This window comes from Saccoglossus kowalevskii, chromosome 4, assembly GCF_978046115.1.
Source record: "Saccoglossus kowalevskii chromosome 4, keSacKowa6.1, whole genome shotgun sequence".
Taxonomy (NCBI): domain Eukaryota; kingdom Metazoa; phylum Hemichordata; class Enteropneusta; family Harrimaniidae; genus Saccoglossus; species Saccoglossus kowalevskii.
Genome location: NC_140644.1, coordinates 20,454,889 through 20,480,191, shown reverse-complemented (window position 1 = coordinate 20,480,191; position 25,303 = coordinate 20,454,889).

The window sequence follows — 25,303 nt, the reverse complement described above, 5'->3', positions numbered from 1 at the left end:
TTTGGTTTTTGTCCTGACCACGAAAACGTTCCATAATTTATTCTGAGAAAATACAAGTGGTGGACTGAATTTAAAATTTTTCTGTAATTGTTTTATTTAATACGGAAAATATATTGTACATGAATAAAACGATATAGTCGCGTTTACCGTGATACAATCCGGCGCCGATTTACTCTTTCCATAAATAGCGCCCTCTTTTGACAATTAGATTTGTTTTTGTCATCACGTTCAGCAACAATAATAATTACCTTTCACAGTCTCTATTTTATGAGAAGACGTAAAATGGACGATATAAACTAAGAGAGAATATTGATCATAACTAATTTATTGAGATTAAATACTTTATCTTGATTTATGTGACAGTAAACCTACATCGACCTATGCATGATTGGACACGGACTGCGGGTTGCACGCTAACTGTACCATACATTTATGCGCGCACGAGTTGCCATAGCAACTGAAGATCGACTATTCCATCCAAGGTTGGCAGCTTTATTTAGAGCGGTACTAAAATAGATTGACTATTAAAAAAAAGTTGGTTGTTTCACCTCGGGATCAAACTTAATTATTCTCAAATAACGCGTATTTTTGTCCAAGGCCACCCGAAACATCAAACACCCGACCCACTCCGATGAACCCCTCACTCATACTCTGTGCCGGCAAAGGGTGATCATTTTTACTCATTTGGAAGGTTTGAAAGATGTGGTGTGGGGTGTCACGTTATTGTGAACTGCTAATTATACGCAACACTAAGCGTACTAGTAGGGAGATAGTTTTCCCCGAAATCGTCCAAGCAAATGGCCTACTTCTGAATGCAGTTGGACACGGTGGATTGGTGACAGACTAAACAACCCCTAAACACGACATAGCTGAGTCCGTCGACCGTAGTATGCATGACATAATACAAGACTATGATGATGAATTTATGACTATTCAATTGAAATTCCTTTTAATTCCATTGAATGTGTATTACTTTAATATTTGAAAGACGTGTTCGTTGCTGACTTACCTCAACTCACATACATTAGACTGAACACCACATATAGTTGTTTCCATGGTAGTGCGATTATTTACCGTGGTGTTCTGTTCGATATGGGACTCATAGCGACGTACACAACGCGTGTAAAATACATTGTTTGTTTACATGAAATTTGAACACGCGCTACGCGACGACCGCCGCCCTTTAAGTTTTGGCTGACACTGACCGTGAGTACTGACCAACACACATCGTTGACTTTCAGAAAGCTTCATCAAAAAATAGAATATCCAATTGAAATGAAACTTTAAATAATAAATGACAACCAAAGCACAATTTATGAAAAATAATTTATCACTTCCAAATATATTCATATACTGCGAAAGGAACGTACTATTATGATGCTTGGTCATAGATTTTCAAGCACTTTATCGGAAAGTTATGGATATTGAAAACAAATGTCAAAATTTACGCAAAGATTGTTGTTTCGATGGACACCAATCGAAGAAGCGTGTGATAAACTTCAACTGACACGTGTCCACGCCCTCAACGGCGACCTTCTATAGTGAGGTTGATTCATTCGTGACAAGAATATCATTGTAAGCACGAGCTCAGCGAAAGCACTGCGGTTACAACAATATGGAAAGCCATGACATCATATCTGATATTATGTGTACCACTTAATTAATTATATGCTGTGCATACGACTATATACGATGTGCATTTAATATTATATTATGTGTTTATACCTTTATATGATGTGAACATCCCTATATGTGAACTTTCTTTTATACGATGTAGTTTTATACGATGTGAATATGTCAATAAACGATGTGAATATGTCATTATATGATGCGATAGTACCTTTATACGATGTGAACACACATATATACGATGCGAACATACCTTTATACGATGCGAACATAGCTTTATACGATGTGAACACACCTTTATACGATGTGAACATACCTTTATACGATGCGAACATATTTTTATACGATGCGAACATATCTTTATACGATGTGAACATACCTTTATACGATGCGAACATATCTTTATACGATGCGAACATATCTTTATACGATGCGAACATATCTTTATACGATGCGAACATATCTTTATACGATGTGAACATACCTTTATACGATGCGAACATATCTTTATACGATGCGAACATATCTTTATACGATGTGAACATACCTTTATACGATGCGAACATATCTTTATATGATGCGAACATATCTTTATACGATGCGAACATATCTTTATACGATGTGAACATACCTTTATACGATGCGAACATATCTTTATACGATGCGAACATATCTTTATACGATGCGAACATATCTTTATACGATGCGAACATACCTTTATACGATGTGAACATACCTTTATACGATGCGAACATATCTTTATACGATGCGAACATATCTTTATACGATGTGAACATACCTTTATACGATGCGAACATATCTTTATACGATGCGAACATATCTTTATACGATGTGAACATAACTTTATACGATGTAAACATACCGTTATACGATGCGAACATACCTTTATACAATGCGAACATACCTTTATACGATGCGAACATATCTTTATACGATGCGAACATAGCTTTATACAATGCGAACATACCTTTATACGATGCGAACATATCTTTATACGATGCGAACATATCTTTATACGATGCGAACATATCTTTATACGATGCGAACATAGCTTTATACGATGCGAACATATCTTTATACGATGCGAACATATCTTTATACGATGCGAACATATCTTTATACGATGCGAACATAGCTTTATACGATGCGAACATAGCTTTATACGATGAAAATATACCGTTATACGATGTGAACATACCTTTATACGATGTGAACATACCTTTATACGATGCGAACATATCTTTATACGATGCGAACATATCTTTATACGATATGCTAATATACTGTGTATATGCGATACCCACATTTGATTATGTAATTTAATTATACTTTTATATGATGTGTTAATCCCGTTGTGTGATGTACTTACACCTTCATCATACAATGAGAATATAACTTTACATGATGAGCTGAACACCTGTATACGATGTCCACATGTCAGTATACGACACGTATGCGCCTTTATATGATGTGCTGTCACCTATATACAAAGTCAATTTGTATTTATACAATGCGCATGCCTCTTCATATGATGTCGTTGCGCCGTTATACGATGCCAATTCGTCTTTACGTTGTTGTCTAACCGCTGATACACCGCAAGAGGGCATACTTTCCAGAACTTTCCACTGTTGCTTTGGCAGGTACTCACAGGCGTCATTGTAAAGTACAAAATTCTTGATCACTTGTACCCATCGATGCAACATCATAGATTTTTGGAGAAAAAGGTCAACCCTGAGACTGTGGTACTTATGTCTGACAGAGACTTGAATCGCCTAGGGGTAACGACGTTTAGAGACAGTCATAGTCCCTCTATAGACTATAGAGGGACTGTGATAGAGATCAGACAGGAGATTGTCTCTGAGGACAGAGTCAACCTGTATGAGTTATGCAAAGCGATAGAATCACCTGGGTCCGGTTTTCGACGTCCGTTCAGGCTGGTGGCTCTTGACGTTTTACATCTAATCTAATTTTAGAAGATTGTTGTTTTCTTTTTAGCGGGTCGCATATTTCAGGAGGAGAGGGGTCGGATACTAGAAGATCCGAAGAAGGTCACTTCAGCACCGAGTAAACGCACTAAGCGAAACACTGAAAAATAAATTTTAGCTAGGGCTGGGATTGGGTTTACCTTCGGGGGTTTACCGGGAGCCGACGTATAGTTCATCCTGTGAAACTTTTAGGAGACGTGATGACTCCATCCAGACACTACTCAAACCAGACGTCTCATAAGGCTGAACAAAGAATTAAAACTGTTATCCAGTACAAACTTGGGTAACAATCAAATAATATGATATTTCAATGATCACAGACATTCACTTTCAGAATATACTTTATGAATTGAACTTTAATCATCAAAGACTCTTGGATCGTGAGAAGCAAATGTACTTTTATTCAAAACTACTTTACATGTAAAATTATACGCTTGTGTTTATTCTTGTGCATGGCTATTATCTATTCCTGCTTTATCACGGATACACGCATCATTCTAAAATTGTCCTAGACGCATCTTTTGCGGCGGGAGAATGTCGGAGATGGGTTCGAATGATCATTTATTTCCATTTAATTGTTTACATTTATGGCATGTTCGTGATTCTTTGTCACGAATACGTTGATAATTTATTCGTCTATGCTGGCGCCAATGCTTTGTTTCTGTTGTCTGCTTTTTGTCACGTATTGGTCGTAAGACATACGTTTAGCCTCAATTTGATAAGCAGTGTAGTACGAGGTAATTGATAGACTGTATTGATGGTTCATAGTTGTATAAATAAACCCATTGATGAAGAAACCTGCTTCCTAATCTACTCTGGGAAATCTTCTTGTAGGTCACATTCAAGTTCAAATTGTTTCCAACCTCAAAATCGAACACCATAAAGATACATTATATCGTATAATGACATGTACACATCGTATAATGACATGTACACATCGTATAATGACATACACACACCATATAAAGCTATGTTTACATCTTATGAAGGTAACATGAAGTTATTACGAGGATACTGCAAAGTATGAACGAAGACAGTACAGCAGAAGTATCGACCGATGCACATCGTATATAGACGTACGTACAGCATATAATGAATTGAGGGGTACACATAATATCCTACATGATATTAAGGCAGTCATGGCATTCAATACAAAAAACGCCAAGGTCGAGCAATACTGTAGTAGGAATCTAACTGTTAAAGGTTACCGCACGAGGGCGCACATATGACTAATCGTTGCGTCACAAACGATTCGAGTTGCGCGATCATTTGTACCGGTTTTTGTTCCGAGTAACTATCATTTTAGGAAATGAATAAACAACTTCACCATAGAAACCAGTGTCAACATGCAAATTTTCCATGACATTTCGGACACTTGTATCTCCAAAAATCGTCTAGTGATTCCGATTTTATGTTTTCATTTTCGGTATTTTGCTGTTATGAATCCATGAGAATGAAAGTATAATGTACATAACACACACTCTTCAATTACTCACTCTTATAATGACACGCGCCGTTCATTCCAGTATAATCATGGTCAGGTTAATAATGACGTCATGTAATATTTACGACAATAATATAATAGTAATCAGATGGTCATAGCGTGTCATTGTTTATAAACAAGCGTCTACCCATGGGCCTTTGTGTTTTTGGCGTGTGTTGTTATCGTCGCTTGGGACTCAATTCCCGCGCGTGCGCAGGTGACGACCACCCCGCTTTAAATAGCTGGGAGAATTAAGATTTCTTCTAACACAGAATATTTTCCCAGATATTCTGTGAATTGTTTACATTATACAATTGTATTTATTTAGCATCGTAAATATTACTTTTGACACGGATTCAAAAATACAACATTGGCGAAAACTGTCCTTTTCTTATTTTCAGAAATGTATAATTATTTCCGAATTCATTTTATCCGACTTCTTCAATGCCAAATTCGCCGCCTCAATGGCGAAGTAAATACTAGTATGTAAATATCCGTCCACATCAATGGTTTAGCGCCACCAGTGTCAGAATAGGAAAGACAGTCACGGTAGCTTCGTAATACCCACTGCATCGACTCCATACGTGTGTGGAATTACAATGAATCTACCAGACATTTAAATGATGATTATCTAATACGTACTCACTGTCCAATTAACTACCGTGAAATAATATTCGCTGAAAAGATATTTTGGGTGTTTTGTGTGTATTTGTTGTTGAGTTCAATGTCAAATAAAGGAACAAGGGTATATTCGCTGGATTTCATTTTCCATGAATCATCACTTCAGCGAAAATAAAGTATTTTACAGTATTTTATCTCACATTTTTGTTATCCAGTTTAGGTTTATTGTGTAGTGTACGTGATTCCAATATTGCCATGGCAACCCCGTCAAGCAGCTATGGCTTCTGGTTAAGCGATCTGCGAGTAACAAACATATCGTCGAATCAAACAGTGAACATTTCGCGCAAATACGGTAGATATTTGTGTTGATATGGAAACATCAATCGAGAACACGCCTTCAATCTACCGCACCGAACTCTATTACTGACACCGATAGCGGTCAATAAATGTGATTTCTAGATACATTAGGAAGTTCAAATGAACTGGCACAGACATGGTAAAACAAATGACTAACCCAAATAAATTCCATCATATATATGGTATTTTTATTTGGAACGTACACAAACATTACTGAGAGCTGCCTCGACCATTTCTTCCCAACACAATACGCTAAATACCATCTCAGACCTCAGGCTGTAATGTTGGGTGTTTGTGAAAATGCTTGACACGGTGTGGGCGGAGCTGATCTCGGATTGTTTGGACAAAAACGCCAGTAGCTAGTGACTACAGAGCTACAAGAAAATAAATGGATGACATTGAATTCAACACATTCTGATTTATACAGTTGTTTTGTTTGTACTAACAAACTATTTTATCAATATAAATGACCGAGTGGTGTTACAGTAATGACAGTCGAAGGGCATTGACCACCTACATCGCTGTTAGCTAGTTTATTAGTATTGTTTTTTTTCCACCCACTTCAAGCAAATGCACGCGAAGGACGCAGTATTATTATACATATGTAACATAGATATACACGGATCCACACCACAATGCCTCCATTGTGTAGTAGATAAGACCTTGGGCTATTTGACGGCTATGTTACATTTCACTTGATTTACTAAATAGGTCGTGCTGAGATTAATCACCCATGAGAAGTAAGTAGCATTGACATATCGTGGCTATAATAGACCATGCACGTATCGTTTATAATTACACCACCATTATAAACGTGTTTTTGTTGTTATTTAACGTCGATGATGGCCAAGTACATCTAATGAGAATACACGCATTGTTTTAAACGGTTAAAATTACATCAGGTGATGTTAATTTTTAACAAGCTCGTGTGCAGTGAATATTACATGCGTCTGAAGGACGTGTGACACGGTAGACCCGGCGGTGAACACATCTTACATGACACGTGGCCCTAGGTGTCCAGCGGTGATATACACTGTCTATTATTCGCAACAACAGTGTTGTTTCAATCATTGCACCTGCGTCCTTCAGCCGGGATGAGAACCATGTCTAGATGTGTGTAATAAACCAAAGTGAAAGTTGAACAAATTATATCCCAACCAATAACACGTAATATCACTGCAACGAGACTCGCAGTCTCCAGCCGCTAAATAACAGGTACGTTCAGCACAAGTGTATGAAGGCACAGTCGCGGTAAAACCAGATTATCGCGTCTTAAAGCTACGTGTGGCGGGGTGGAGGTGGGGGGGGGGGCTTTAATGGCGATTGTTAATTACTAAGTGACTATTATTTATATGAGTGATTATATATCGAATTTCAAATTCATTTCATCTCAAATACGCGACGACCTGCGCAGATTGTCCCTATGTCCTAATTCATCAGTGAATTGAACCAAGAAGAAAGCGTACTGGACAATGACATGGGAAAATCACTGAGCTCCGTGGACAAATCTAATACCATAAGTATGGTCATAATAACAATGGCTCCCCCACTTGCGTAGATTTCGCCCTGTCGCCACTCCCTTATACTAATATAGAAAACAATACAATCATGTTTCTTTGACGTTGAAAGATGTCGTTCCTGAGTAGAAGAAGAATGTTAATCCTTCTGGTAGTTCATCCTGGTCTATAAGTCGCTCTTTTTCTTTGCTGACATTAATTATTGGAGTAGAGTAGGTTCCATTGACGCATTCCGTCGGTGTCCAAAGGATCTGTACAATGCTTTAAAATATGTCAAATAAAGTACCTCTTGCTTGGCCGTTGCCTGTTCGACCCCGGTGAAAGGAGGTAAATATAATCCAACTCCGCTCGCAGCTATGTGTCGATTTCTGAAAAGGTTTACTTTCTAACTCTATATGTCTTGCGGTCCTAATGCTTATTTAAACTTGGTGATATCTGAGTAGTTCTTATACGCGTTGTTGCAAATAAACCAAACTAATTTGTGACTATATACAATACAGTGCTATACTTATATGGTCTTGTGTGCATGGCGGCGTTGTTTGAATTTAAAGTCTTTGGACCAAAGCCTGCTCCAGTAGTTGTACCCTTTCAGAGGGTGTATCTGAGGTTTTTTGTCCGGCTTTGAGGTCAGCATGTGTCCTCTGCTTGCTTTCACTGTGTCTAAAATGTCCATCGCGTTTTGAAATCGATAGCTGACCATTCGTCGTCCCATGTCTTTTGTTTTTGGTGTGTCTCTTTCCCGACCACTTGATAATTCCACATGTATCTTCTCCGTACTAGTATTTGTTTTCTTTCCACTCAGTGATTGGCCGGTATTAACATCACCCGATGTAACCCGTGCGCTTTTCCGTCTTGACGCGAGGCCTGTACGTGCTGGTGTTTCTGTTCTTAACAGTTCCCCATCGGTTTCCGGGTAGTCCTCAGTTATTTTACTAAATAGCACATCTTCATATCCCTTCAGCATCGCGTATTGCGCTTCAGTGGATAAAGTAGCACAGAATCTCGGCGTTTTGGGCAACTTTTCAGGCAGTTCATCAAAATAGCTCGGCTCCGGTTCAACTTCTTCCACTTGCGGTTTTGGCTGCCCTAGCGCTGGGAGCATTCCAAAAACACTTGGCCTGCGAAATGCGCCCATACCCCTGTTGTACGAGATGGACGGTCGCCTTCCGGTGAGTGGCGGGAAACTGACACCAGTATCTATGGAAACACGTGACGCTCTACGCTTGAATTTACCTGCTTCAACGTTACCCATGGAGCGCCTTGGCGTTAAATTTATAGACCCGATTCGTGACATTCGTCTTGTCACTGGAGGTAGAACCACCTGTTCGCTTTCTTCCGACGATTTCCCTTCGCTGCTCGCCATAGTCATAGTCTCAATACACGCCAGCCCGTGAAGAGCCCACTTCTATCTTGAGGATAGGTAAACAAACTGATATAGACGACGAATCGAAATACGAACTGTACACTGACCCGGCCAAATCTAGCAACCAATTGGTTATGCGTTACCGCAATTGTTACCGCGTTACCCGGCGCAGCGATTTAAATGATGTACAATGCCAATTGTTTAGACTCCACAAAGAGTCAACTCTAGTACACGTCTAGATTTCACTACCGGGCAATAAGTGGAGAATATAGTATACCAAAAACCAATCAGTCATGTTGTTTCTGTTCAGCTCACGTTCGAGAAAAAAACAAGGAGTCCAGTTTACATCAAAACAACTTGAACGGCTAACTTGGATAGACATGCTCGCCATATGCACAGAGTGCTCTCTCAGCTATACGACGTTTAACATTGACTTGTATAGTAATTTACAGCGTGGCAGCCAATGTTTATACAGAATGGTATGTTAAATGGGAATGTACATGTCTAAAACATGTTCGGTCATATAGTTTGGGTGATTGGTTTTACCGCACTAGAACGCCCACTCCCATCACCCTAATAACCCGCTATAAAATTGGCGTAGATAAAAACATGTGTTATTTAGTCATGGATTACTGAAAGAAATTACAAAAATTATAGTTCTTCTCATCTTCTCTAATCATCGATGGTACAATTATATTGACACAAACACATGGCATACATAACATATCATATGCATTCGAGTCGATTCATTGGCAGGGAAAGCGCATCCAATATGTCACGCACCACTAATTATAAAAACACGAAGTAGAATTACCTCTGAGCAAAGTATATAAACATGGATGAAATAGTCCTTATCCCCTCTGAGTATTAAGCAGCGAAAGTTGAATTACATGTGAGTTCAAAGGTCATATGGACTCTTGGCTAACAACAAAGGCATGTTTAAAGACTCAGGACGTGTCATCCGTAAAAAAAAAATAGTTACCTGGGAGATCACTGGAATCGTAATCATAGCTCATGATAATAGTATATTTATATGTCATGTAACCATGGAAACCGATACCGTTTTATTTTTATTTGTGCGTTTATTTGGGTTTGTTACATTTTTATGTGATTTGACAATTCGTTTATGATCGTGGGTGGTTTCATTTAATAGAACCGCAAGTAGGTGTCAAATAAACCAGTCAAGAACGCAAAATAGTTTAATGTCAGGAAATCACGCCGCTTGATAATATACATTGTGATCAGATATTCAAATTATGGAATGCCACAGACTCGATTACAAGTCTCTGACCCCCCCCCCCCGTATATTGCTGCTGTTCCTGTTTTTTATACTGCCCTCAGTGGTATTCATACACAATGGCAGAAGGGGCTCGCCGGGTGCCCGAGACTTAGTCAAGATAGCGCAGCAGCAAGAGACTGGGACCGTGTATAAGAATACTGTTTAAGAACATTTTTCACGACTTGGTTCTATGTATCCCCCCCCCCGTTGTCATTACACGACATCCTCGCCCAAGACACGTGATGATTGATTATTGAATATTTCTTAATTGCACAGCGGTTTTGTTTACCGTGGAAATCGGTACTCTCAACCATTCCATTACTTGCAAAGATAAGTATGTTTGCAATCCCATGATGACGTGTTAGCTATCTTCTAATCGTTATATATATATATATATATATATTAATCACAACGGTATATTTTGTTATTACTCCCAAGCTCGTATCTGTCATTTAGAACTTGATGTTATTGCGCCCTCTATCACACCAATATTCATAGCTGAGCAACTGATGGCCTTTTGATTTCGCGTTTTGTAATCATTCTTGATCAAATTGGAACTATTTGAACACATTTGTCTTCTCAATGAATACTTATTATTTTCCCGCTATTAAAAAAATGGCGGTTTATCTAAAGTTTGATGACCTTCTTATTTTTGTTTGGATGTCGTCTAAATATGAATCACGATTATTAAAAACCGTGTCTAAATCAAATCAGCGCCCACAGCGGTGAAGGTAGATCCTGAAGACACCTGAGGTTGACTGTAGATTTATTCTTAACATTTCAAAGAGCGATGTTTCTTTCCGATATTGAACAACTCATTTCTGGCAGTAAATTTCAATCTGGAAAACGGCGGCTATACACCCATCAGTATAGCAGTCACGTGCTACCATCAAATGAGGCACTCGCAACTTATAAAATATGTCGAGGTGTTTGAGTTCAAATTAGAGATTTTCTGAAAATTTCGAGAATATTTTGTTTGAAATTGATTAAAATCGGCAGTGGGTCGGGACATATCTTTCGAGGCATGCTACTTTACTCGTTGCCGGGGAAACAGTTTTACTAACGGGGCCACAATGTGAGTTCAACCACCCTTTAATACGGCCTGGGCGGCATATGTTGAACGCTAACCCCAGGCGTTCCTTAAAAACAAGGTCACTGTATTATTCGAATCCTAACGTATCGGTTTAAAGATAATGATCTTACTGTATACACCCGTCATGTGGAGGAATGATTGCCGGCAATACATTTCAAGTTTCCAACATATGAACCACACTGTGTAGTCCATGATGAAATGTATAACCAAGCAATAACCATCGTGACATGAGAGTACATGATTCATTACAGTGGATTAAAGAATGTATATCGTTGACCTCAAAATATAATGATGCATGTACCAATCTAACAAGGTCCAGGCATCAACATACCAGTAATGTCATTGACCCAATTTCCGACCGTTATGACTCTGTCAACGTTATAATCCATATCCTTTATTCTTTCCGGACACCGTAGTTTATAGACTATGGTGACGTCATTGCAGACATAGCTGAAAGGTATATCATTTTTTTTTTTTTTTTTATGTTCAGTGGATGTCTATTCAACTTTTTTTCTCGCATATTGATTAAACCTATGTTGGGTATTTATATTTCAAATAAGGACGTGTTTCGGAAGTCCCGAACGAGGGTTCAGGCGCCATGTTGACTGCTCCAGATTTATTTACTATCGAAGTCGAAGTCACACCATTAAGCGTTTTTTTTCCAAACTGCTTCCAGTCTCTTAAACTAAAGTGACAACTACATTCGTCATTGGGGTGGGGGACTTGACCTATCTACAGTGTGCCTACTACAGGGAGTCGTATCCTCAAAAGTGCTAGCTACCTGGGAATCAACACTATTGAGTCATGAAATTAAATAACAGATAAGATATTGTCCTCGTCAAAATGAGAAGATTTCTGGTGAAAAAAATAATTGTTTACGATCTTTTCTATTCCACATAACAATCAGTGGGTGCCGAATATGGCACACACAATTAGCTCATATTCAATTATATTTGCCGCCAACTATGATTGGTCAGCGAATTTGAATTAGTTGGTTTATGTCACTACTGATGGGATGCTATAGTTCATTTTCTTTGGGCATTTTTTTTTACGCAGAAAAAAAAGTTCATTATTTGACGGACAAGGAAAATAATATTACTTATATTCCAACGTATATTATTTATTTTGAACTGGCATGGAGACGCCGCGGTCGTTTCAACAAGTGAACGAGAATGGTGTCTTGAAGTACGGTATTGAAGTGGGTAAGCACTTTACAGAATTATTCGACGAGAAAATGTATTGACTAGACTAAGTTTAAACAACTGTGTCATCTTTTATTCACACAAACTGGTCTGCCCTTAATTTACAGTGAACCTCGAGTACACATCGACTGTCAATGGAGATCTCGCTAAGGTGTTTTGGTACTTTCTGATTTATTCTCATCTCTTATAGCAAAAAGAGAGTCTCCGAGGGAATGAATAGTCACGGGTGTTTACTTTCTTCTCCCAATTGTTCACATCATTCACCTTGGCCACGCATATAATTAAACAAAATACGTTCGAGGTGTGTCTATTCTCCCGACAATTCAAACATGTTCAAACACGAAGAATCGACAAATAACTATACTCAACAAGCAACTCAACCGACTACATACACTGTTTATACAACATGAATAATCTGAAACCCGGTAATAACTAAATCGCTCGCGTATTCTGTGCTTAATAATTGTTTTTATGGTCCCATCACGTCATTATGAGATAGCGTGTGTATTGAAATCTGCTCTCATCAAATTACGCATACACCATGTGAAATAAACTCGTTAACATTCATCACTGGAACATGAATGCACTTTGACAGACTAGCACATTTGTTGTCTCATTGCATCCAAATTTGAAAATTTCAATAACAGAATACTGTTGGAACATCCTTTTTGTGATGATGCGGGCTTTTACACAAACTCATTGTTTCTTCATAATTAACTGTCGTACGAAAAGAGGACAAATGAAAAGGTGTCATCATGTAAATCGCGTACAGTATCACGTGATCATAGTCAATATTTCGTCTCGACAATGGCAGACACCAATCAGGTGTTCATTCTCCCTCTCTCTTGAAATGGTTAAAGACAACACTTTTACGTGTTCTCTTTTATAGCATAATTACGTTAGTAAATAGTGATTGAGATTACGATGTATTGATGAGTACGTCAATCAAGATCTCATCACACCATTCTGCAAACCATCACGGTTACTATGGTTACCGTAGCACTGTGGACCCGCACATTTTATAACAATTTTATCTTTCAGCAAATTAAAGATAAAACCTTCGCCCAAATAGTATTGTCAAATGATATATATATATATATATATATCAATGCTATAGAGTGGCGTTAATACATACGGCCATCCTATCTACTACTGTCAAAAACAGAACCATTCTTTTTATTTAAAATAAGGTTGTCGATTTGCACATGTAGGTAAGAAAGTCTATGAAAAATCAACGTGTCGCGAAATGCCAACGCATTCTGCCCATTGCACAACCCATTCAACGTTCCATGCGTTCACCCGGATATTAAAGGGGGCCGTTAGGAAAGTATGAATGGGACAGAGAAAAATAGTTGATGCAACAACACACGCGAGTGTGTAGTATATGTCATTTAAGTTATTATAGAGCGAGTGTATTGCGCTTGGGATTAAAAAAATACTCCGTCGTATGTCAAACGTCTAGCTAGTATTTTCGGTATTTTTCTGTACATACGAAATATATTACCATTCTCTGGATTTATATTCCCGACAAAAAACAAATAAGTTAAATAATTTGGAATGTCGGCCCAGTAACAACACATCGCAAACGTCTCCGAAATATCAATAGTAAATAATATATTGGCCATTATCGCATAAAATGTGAACTACATTCTAATACTGCAAGCTGGGCTAAAATGAGAAGCAAATCGTGCCTGTACTCCGAGAATCGGGATTTAAGGCTTGCGATAAGCGTGACATCTTGAATACGATGCGAACGATTGTTATTCCATTTGTTCGAAATGCTGAAAATAACGTGAATATATTTATTGTTTTAATTCCGCTGTGTGTTATATCTGTCCAGCTCGTTTATGTCACTCCTACTATCACCTATACGAATATTATAAACTAGGTCCCGCGTCATTTGACCTACCCAATTTGTGACAGTTCGTTACATACCTCAAATGGCGCTGTCGTATGTGATAAGCAATGGCATGGATGAGGAGGAAAGACATGCCCTGATTACGCGACTACTACCCGTGTCGCATACCCCGCGATATACACGTTGACGATAACTCGACATTGAAACGACGGGATTATTGAGTGACGGGGGACAGCAGTAAAAATGAGCTTATCTTTGCCGGATCGTGCACGCGTCAGTCGCTATTCTGTAGTGGTGATTAAAACCAGTCAAGCTGAGACAGGCCGGGCGTAGGACGAAAAAAAACCACAAACTGTGCGCCGCACTGTTTTACGTGTAATGGAACCTTGAATATACAATAGAGATCATGATTTAATTATATCCACCCATTCGTCTATAATCCAAAACTCATCGAATTCGATCAACGGTTTAACATTTAAATTCAAACGAAATGCAGTTTTAAATTGCAAATAGTAAAGCCGTCGTATGATTCCGCGGTGAAATCACAGGGATCATTAGCCTCCTCTTTAAACATTCCAAATGTAAATGCACGTTATTTATCGCATAGCATTGAATATAAACGAAAAAAAAAAAAAAAACGTGCAACGTTTGCGACAAACGACAGGCCCGCAATATACAAACCTTCACAGAAATGTAATTTGATCAACCAAATTGAGCGTGACGTGCATGGACTTTGGTAGATCACATGTGGGATGTTAACCAAGCATGATAGAGCCTAAGGTTTGTTACAAATGTCAATGTCAAGTACAGGTGGCATGGAAGTTCACGATACCTTTAGTCATTCACATACAATAACACTTTACAAGCAGACTTTATATATCTGATTCATACGATTCATCCTCTGTTTAATCCCGTTGTATATTTATCGCGTATCTTAACATTGATGTCGGTATTTCGAGGAGTCTTCATCGACAGCTGTCATTGGGCTTTCACGAGTTCGTAGGGATCAATTACAAGCTCACACTTAATTTTAGGGATATACCATCTTCTTACACTATCTGAATAAGTAGCTGAGTCAAATAAGAGTGGAATAAATTAAAAATGACAAGTCGTTTACATTTTATAACCTTACTGCTCTAAACAAATATAAGAAATATTTTCAAAACCTCTCCCATCAACAAAGAACGTTTCTTAATTGTCGTTTGTTTATGGTAGCTCCCCTATATGTACATACATGGCCCCAAAATGCTGTGCATTGAGCAATCTCAGAAAATATGAAATTGCAATCACGAATCAAGGACGAACCCTCCTTCACAAAAGACATAATCCATTACTGTATTAAAACCACTGCATTGTCTATCGATGGGAACGACACAAAGGTTTAACATCTCACCAGTAGTTACGACTAAAGCATGTATCTTTGTCGTGCTAACGTCTTTAAGTGACGTACGCTACTTGCGCTCTGAAGAATTAGTCTTACGCGCGAAGAATCCCAGGTAAATTTATAATCCTAAGGAAGAAAAAGCCAGTCACCATGGTGACTGACACAACAAGGTGGACAGTTCAAAAATGTAATGCATATATTATATTAGTGTTTGTTAACAACTGTAGGATCTGTAGGCTGAAAGGTCTGTCTGGACTATGATATGTACCCCGGTTCGCCTCGCCAAATAGCCTGAGAGGGCGTTTGTCACTGGTCAGCAACTTGAACTTGCGCACGTTCATCAGCAATGAATGTGCTTATACATATTTGATAAATTCGGGCACGATCGACGAAATTGTGCGTGTCCATGCATGGAACTGGAATACATAATTGTATTATCACAGTATTCATACTTCAGAGAACAGAAAATAAATGCGAATCAAATCAGCCGACGCATATAATAAAAAAAGCTCCATGGTGTATTTTTTAAATAACGTGCCTTGCTCACGCAATATCTACCGCCCCTTAATGGTACCTATGTAATCGATTGTGATATCCTTGGTGTATCGTGAATAGATTTCACAATTAACACACAAGTCAAATTTTATCACGGACTTTCCTACATACAGCAACCCTATCGTTTGGATCTTTTTTTATTCCTGTTAAAACGCAATTACTTGACTTGGTATTCTTCATTTCCGTTCAGACTTCTTACTTATTATGTCGAATTTACCATTCTCAATGACCTTGTAATATCGTGGTAATTTATCTAAAGAACTGGATATTAGTTGGGGTTAGGTTTTCATAACAATTCTAAATAGATCTCCACATGCGGGCCTCAATCTAATTACAGTGTTTTCAAAGGAAATGTCGGAAAGTTCGGAAATTACATCTAGAAACACACATGAGCATTCATAATGTCAATTGTATTATTTCAGCGCGTTTTTTTAACACGGCGGATGTGTGTTTGTTTTTATAATGGTTATTCCTAAATTATTATTAACTTCTAATTCTTACGATACTCTTCTTTATAACGTTGATAACACGTGTCAAATTAGTTATAACATTGCATACTATAAACAATGCATCTTCTTCTTCTATATGCATTTTTAAACATTCGTTGCAGAACTCACTTATTAATACCAGTATAATATTATTTTTTTCAGATTCTTGATAAAGCGCTGTTACAAATATCGGTTTATGCTGAGTAGTTATATTTTATTGCCTCCCTGTTTTACACGCCGAATGAATTTAAACAAAACAGATCTAATTGGACATTTTTTTTTACATTTTTGTTATTCTTTTTTTGGTTTGTGATTGTATTACATTCGAAAGAATCAAAAAGAAAGTCTTGATAATTTATTTATTTATTTATCATCTGGATAAGAGAATATGTAAGTGCATGATAAACCAGAGATAGTTATACATCAGTCGCCATTTTGTTTAATAATTAACGATGTGGGGTGAAGAAATACACTTTGGGATGGAACTAGATAGAAAGAACATTCTGATTGGCTAATGAAATTGGACGACTGCTCTAGGAATAGATATCACCAATAAATCCAAGCATAGATACAATCATAACAATAAGTCATTTTAACAGTCAACATAACGACTGACCTTATTTAATGCAAACCTCATATGTCATATCAAATCTGGAAATTATATTCATTATAAAATCAATATAGATATATTTAATCTTCAAATATAATTATTCGATGTCCCAGCCGCCTCCCTTCACAGGTTTTGAATTGTGTAATTAATAATGATGGATGTGCGGTGAAATCGACATGGGTCTGTGATACAAATCGGTGGTAATCTTATTTTACACATTGAACTACGACAGACAGATTTGAGTGATATCCAGTATTCTTAATATCAAATAGTATTATCACTATATTTAAAACTGCAATATTACAGCACATTCAACCAAACTTGTATTGCCAATACCACTGACCCAAGCCGACCAGACGATGCGATATTGACAATCACCATTTACTTATAACTCAACATTTTTTTGAAAGTTTTGAAAATGTTAGTATTATAATTAATGAAGCACTTTGACACCTTTTTTTCGACAGTGTGACACAAATATTGTAAAATCAGGAGATATAATGGCATATAATCAATAGAGAGAGATGTGAAACAGAGAATAATAAGTTCAATGAGCTAAGAAGAGAAATGAAAATATAACTCACCTAGAAAGGTAAAAATGACAATATACTAAATATTTATAATATAATACAAGATGGGTCATGTTTCCCACTTCGTTCTCTTATTGTCGTGTTTCAATATTATAGTAAATATTTTCTTTTTATTGTGAATTGAGAAACAATTACATTTTTTGACCACGTCTTGAATTTTGTAAAATGCCATGATTTGAATATCCCCAGGAAGAGTGGTTTAAAAAGGGGGAAATTACTTGTAACACGTGGGCATAATTCGTAATGGTAGTGTAAATATGAAGAGTTCGTGGCGTCTGTACGGAGTACTGTAGATGATGGGCGTGTCTATGCGGTTTTAGTGTCTATTTCTGTCACGATATTTGATTACTTAACTGACGAAGTTGACAAGAACATTTTCAATTAGTCCCGTAGAAAATGCTATAAAATGTTTAGAATGAAATGTGCTGGTGGGGAGTTCTGTAAAACAGCTGTTCTGATTTAAATATCTGTTCATACATGATGACAGTGGGTTGTAAAGAAGTTACGTAATAAAGGTTTTATCTTATAATCAAAGAGCTGTATGAAACTAAACATTTATTTAGTTTATTGTTTTCTTTAAATGTGGCGATAATAATCCACCACCCCCATCAATGTTTCTATGTGAAATGTACATGATTCATTATATTGCGATATGTGGCGATAATAGGAGGTTTCTATGTGAAATATACATGATACATTATATTGCGATATGTGGCGATAATAGGAGGTTTCTATGTGAAATGTACATGGTTCATTATATTGCGATATGTGGTTATAGTATGAGGTTTCTATGTGAAATATACATGATACAATATATTGCGATATGTGGAGATGATATAAGGTTTCTATGTGAACTGTACATGATACATTATATTGCGATATGTGGCGATAATAGGAGGTTTCTATGTGAAATGTACATGATTCATTATATTGCGATATGTGGAGATGGTATGAGGTTTCTATGTGAAATGTACATGATACATTATATTGCGATATGTGGCGATAATAGGAGGTTTCTATGTGAATTGTACATGATTCATAATATTGCGATATGTGGTTATAGTATGAGGTTTCTATGTGAAATGTACATGATTCATAATATTGCGATATGTGGTTATAGTATGAAGTTTCTATGTGAAATGTACATGATACATAATATAGCGATATGTGGTTATAGTATGAGGTTTCTATGTGAAATGTACATGATACATAATATTGCGATATTTGGAGATGATATAAGGTTTTATGTGAAATGTACATGATACATTATATTGCGATATGTGGTTATAGTATGAGGTTTCTATGTGAAATGTACATGATACATAATATTGCAATATTTGGAGATGGTGTGCGTTTTCTATATGAAATGTACATGATACATTATATTGCGATATTTGGAGATGATATAAGGTTTTCATGTGAAATGTACAGGATACATTATAGTGCGATATGTGGTTATAGTATGAGGTTTCTATGTGAAATGTACATGATACATAATATTGCAATATTTGGAGATGGTATGCGTTTTCTATATGAAATGTACATGATTCATAATATTGCGATACGTGGAGATGATATAAGGTTTCTATGTGAAATGTACATGATACAATATATTGCGATATGTGAATATAGTATGCGTTTTCTATATGAAATGTACACGATACATTATATTGCGATACGTAGAGATGATATAAGGTTTCTATGTGAAATGTACATGATACATAATATTGCGATATGTGGATATAGTATGCGTTTTCTATATGAAATGTACACGATACATTATATTACGATATGTGGAGATGATATAAGGTTTCTATGTGAAATGTACATGATACAATATATTGCGATATGTGGATATAGTATGCGTTTTCTATATGAAATGTACACGGTGCATTATATTGCGATAATTTGAGATAGTATGCGTTTTCTATATGAAATGTACACGGTACATTATATTGCGATATTTGGAGATGGTATAAGTTTTCTATATGAAATGTACACGATACATTATATTGCGATATGTGGAGATGATATAAGGTTTCTATGTGAGATGTACATGATACATTATATTGCGATATGTAAATATGGTATGAGGTTTATATAAGAAATATACATGATACATTATATTGCGATAATTGGAGATGGTATGCGTTTTCCATATGAAATGTACATGATTCATTATATTGCGATATGTGGTTATGGTATGAGGTTTATATAAGAAATGTACATGATTCATTATATTGCGATATTTGGATATGGTATGAGGTTTCTATTAGAAATGTACATGATTCACGATATTGCGATATGTGGATATGGTATGAGGTTTATATAAGAAATGTACATGATTCATTATATTGCGATGTTTGGATATGGTATGTGTTTTCCATATGAAATGTACACGGTACATTATATAGCGATATTTGGAGATGGTATGCGTTTTCTATATGAAATGTATATGATTCATTATATTGCGATATTTGGAGATGGTATGTGTTTTCCATATGAAATGTGCACGGTACATTATATTGCAATATTTGGAGATGGTATGTGTTTTCTATATGAAATGTACATGATTCATTATATTGCGATATTTGGAGATGGTATGCGTTTTCTATATGAAATGTACATGATTCATTATATTGCGATGTTTGGATATGGTATGTGTTTTCCATATGAAATGTACACGGTACATTATATAGCGATATTTGGAGATGGTATGCGTTTTCTATATGAAATGTATATGATTCATTATATTGCGATATTTGGACATGGTATGTGTTTTCCATATGAAATGTGCACGGTACATTATATTGCAATATTTGGAGATGGTATGTGTTTTCTATATGAAATGTACATGATTCATTATATTGCGATATTTGGAGATGGTATGCGTTTTCTATATGAAATGTACATGATTCATTATATTGCGATATTTGGAGATGGTATGTGTTTTCCATATGAAATGTACACGGTACATTATATAGCGATATTTGGAGATGGTATGCGTTTTCTATATGAAATGTACATGATTCATTATATTGCGATATTTGGACATGGTATGAGTTTTCCATATGAAATGTGCACGGTACATTATATTGCAATATTTGGAGATGGTATGTGTTTTCTATATGAAATGTACATGATTCATTATATTGCGATATGTGGATATGGTATGAGGTTTATATAAGAAATGTACATGATTCATTATATTGCGATATTTAGAGATGGTATGCGTTTTCCATATGAAATGTACACGGTACATAATATCGCGATAATTGGAGATGGTATGCGTTTTCTATATGAAATGTACATGATTCATTATATTGCGATATGTGGATTTGGTATGAGGTTTCCATAAGAAATGTACACGGTACATTATATTGCGATATTTGGAGATGGTATGCGTTTTCTTCATGAAATGTACATGATACATTATATTGCGATATTTGGAGATGGTATGGTTTTTTTATATGAAATGTACATGATATATTATATTGCGATATGTGGAAATGATAGAAGGTTTCTATATGAAATGTAAACGGTACATTATATTGCGACGTTTGGAGATGTGTGTGGTTTCAATACGAAATGTACATGATACATTACATTATATTGCGATATGTGGAGATGTATGAGTTTTCGTTATGAAATGTACATGATAAATTGTATTGCGATATTTGAAGATCGTATGCGTTTTCTTCATGAAATGTACATGATACATGTCATTGCGATATGTGGAGATGGTATGAATTTTCTATGTGAAATGTACATGATACATTATATTGCCATGTGTGGAGATGTATCTGGTTTCTATACGAAATGTATATGATGTATTATATTACGATATGTGGAGATGGTATGAAGTTTCTTTATGAAATGTACATGATACATTATATTGCGATATTTTGAGATGGTATGTGGTTTCTATGTAAAATGTACATGAGCTTGGAAAGTAAGGATACGTTACCTTCCGATATGCGATATATGGAGATGGCAGGAGGCTTTATAAATGAAATGTAAACTGTGATTATGCTGCATGTACTATGACACAATGTCAATGCAGCACACACAGTGACACTATGTTAATGCAGCACGCACAGTGACACAATGTTAATGCAGCACACACAGTGACACTATGTTAATGCAGCACACACAGTGACACTATGTTAGTGCAGCACACACAGTGGCAATATGTTAATGCAGCACACACATTGACACGATCTTAATGCAGCACACACGGTGACACTATGTTAATGCAGCACACACAGTGACACAATGTTAATGCAGCACACACAGTGACACTATGTTAATACAGCACACACAGTGACACTATGTTAATGCAGCACACACAGTGACACTATGTTAATACAGCACACACAGTGACACTATATTAATGTAGCACACATCGTGACACTATGTTAATACAGCACACACAGTGACACTATGTTAATACAGCACCACAGTGACACTGTGTAATGCAGCAAACACAGTGACACTATGTTAATGCAGCACACACCGTGACACTGTGTTAATACAGCACACACAGTGACACTATGTTAATGCAGCACACACAGTGACACTATGTTAATGCCACACACACAGTGACACTATGTTAATGCCACACACACAGTGACACTATGTTAATGCAACACACACAGTGACACTATGTTAATGCAGCACACACAGTGACACAATCTTAATGCAGCACACACAGTGACACTGTTTAATGCGGCACACTACGTGACACTATGTTAATGCAACACACACAGTGACACTATGTTAATGCCACACACACAGTGACATTTAGTTAATGCAACACACACAGTGACACTATGTTAATGCAGCACACACAGTGACACTATGTTAATGCAGCACACACAGTGACACTATGTTAATGTAGCACACACCGTGACACTATGTTAATGCAGCACACACAGTGACACTATGTTAATGTAGCACACACCGTGACACTATGTTGATACAGCACACACAGTGACACTATGTTAATACAGCACCACAGTGACACTGTGTAATGCAGCACACACAGTGACACTATGTTAATGCAGCACACACCGTGACACTGTGTTAATACAGCACACACAGTGACACTATGTTAATGTAGCACACACCGTGACACTATGTTAATACAGCACACACAGTGACACTATGTTAATGCAGCACACACAGTGACACTATGTTAATGCCACACACACAGTGACACTATGTTAATGCAACACACACAGTGACACTATGTTAATGCAGTACACACAGCGACACAATCTTAATGCAGCACACACAGTGACACTATGTTAATACAGCACACACAGTGACACTATGTTAATGCAGCACACACAGTGACACTATGTTAATGCCACACACACAGTGACACTATGTTAATGCAACACACACAGTGACACTATGTTAATGCAGTACACACAGCGACACAATCTTAATGCAACACACACAGTGACACTATGTTAATGCAGTACACACAGCGACACAATCTTAATGCAGCACACACAGTGACACTGTTTAATGCAGCACACTACGTGACACTATGTTAATGCAACACACACAGTGACACTATGTTAATGTCACACACAGTGACATTTTGTTAATGCAACACACACAGTGACACTATGTTAATGCAGCACACACAGTGACACTATGTTAATGCAGCACACACAGTGACACTATGTTAATGTAGCACACACCGTGACACTATGTTAATACAGCACACACAGTGACACTATGTTAATACAGCACACACAGTGACACTGTGTAATGCAGCACACACAGTGACACTATGTTAATGCAGCACACACCGTGACGCTGTGTTAATACAACACACACAGTGACACTATGTTAATGTAGCACACACCGTGACACTATGTTAATACAGCACACACAGTGACACTATGTTAATGCAGCACACCCAGTGACACTATGTTAATGCCATACACACAGTGACACTATGTTAATGCAACACACACAGTGACACTATGTTAATGCAGCGCACACACAGTGACACTATGTTAATGTCACACACACAGTGACACTATGTTAATACAGCACACACAGTGACACTGTGTAATGCAGCACACACAGTGACACTATGTTAATGCAGCACACACCGTGACACTGTGTTAATACAGCACACACAGTGACACTATGTTAATGTAGCACACACCGTGACACTATGTTAATACAGCACACACAGTGACACTATGTTAATGCAGCACACACAGTGACACTATATTAATGCAACACACACAGTGACACTATGTTAATACAGCACACACAGTGACACTATGTTAATACAGCACACACAGTGACACTATGTTAATGCAACACACACAGTGACACCATGTTAATGCAGCACACACAGTGACACTATATTAATGCAACACACACAGTGACACTATGTTAATACAGCACACACAGTGACACTATGTTAATACAGCACACACAGTGACACTATGTTAATGCAACACACACAGTGACACCATGTTAATGCAGCACACACAGTGACACTGTGTTAATAGAGCACACACAGTGACACTATGTTAATGCAACACACACAGTGACACTATGTTAATGCCACACACACAGTGACACTATATTAATGCAACACACACAGTGACACTATGTTAATACAGCACACACAGTGACACTATGTTAATACAGCACACACAGTGACACTATGTTAATACAGCACACACAGTGACACTGTGTAATGCAGCACACACAGTGACACTATGTTAATGCAGCACACACCGTGACACTGTGTTAATACAGCACACACAGTGACACTATGTTAATGTAGCACACACCGTGACACTATGTTAATACAGCACACACAGTGACACTATGTTAATGCAGCACACACAGTGACACTATGTTAATGCCACACACACAGTGACACTATATTAATGCAACACACACAGTGACACTATGTTAATACAGCACACACAGTGACACTATGTTAATGCAACACACACAGTGACACCATGTTAATGCAGCACACACAGTGACACTGTGTTAATACAGCACACACAGTGACACTATGTTAATGCAACACACACAGTGACACTATGTTAATGCAGCACACACAGTGACACTATGTTAATGCAGCACACACAGGGACACTATGTTAACGCCACACACACACAGTGACATTATGTTAATGCAACGCACACAGTGACACTATGTTAATACAGCACACACAGTGACACTGTTAATACAGCACACAGTGACACTATGTTAAT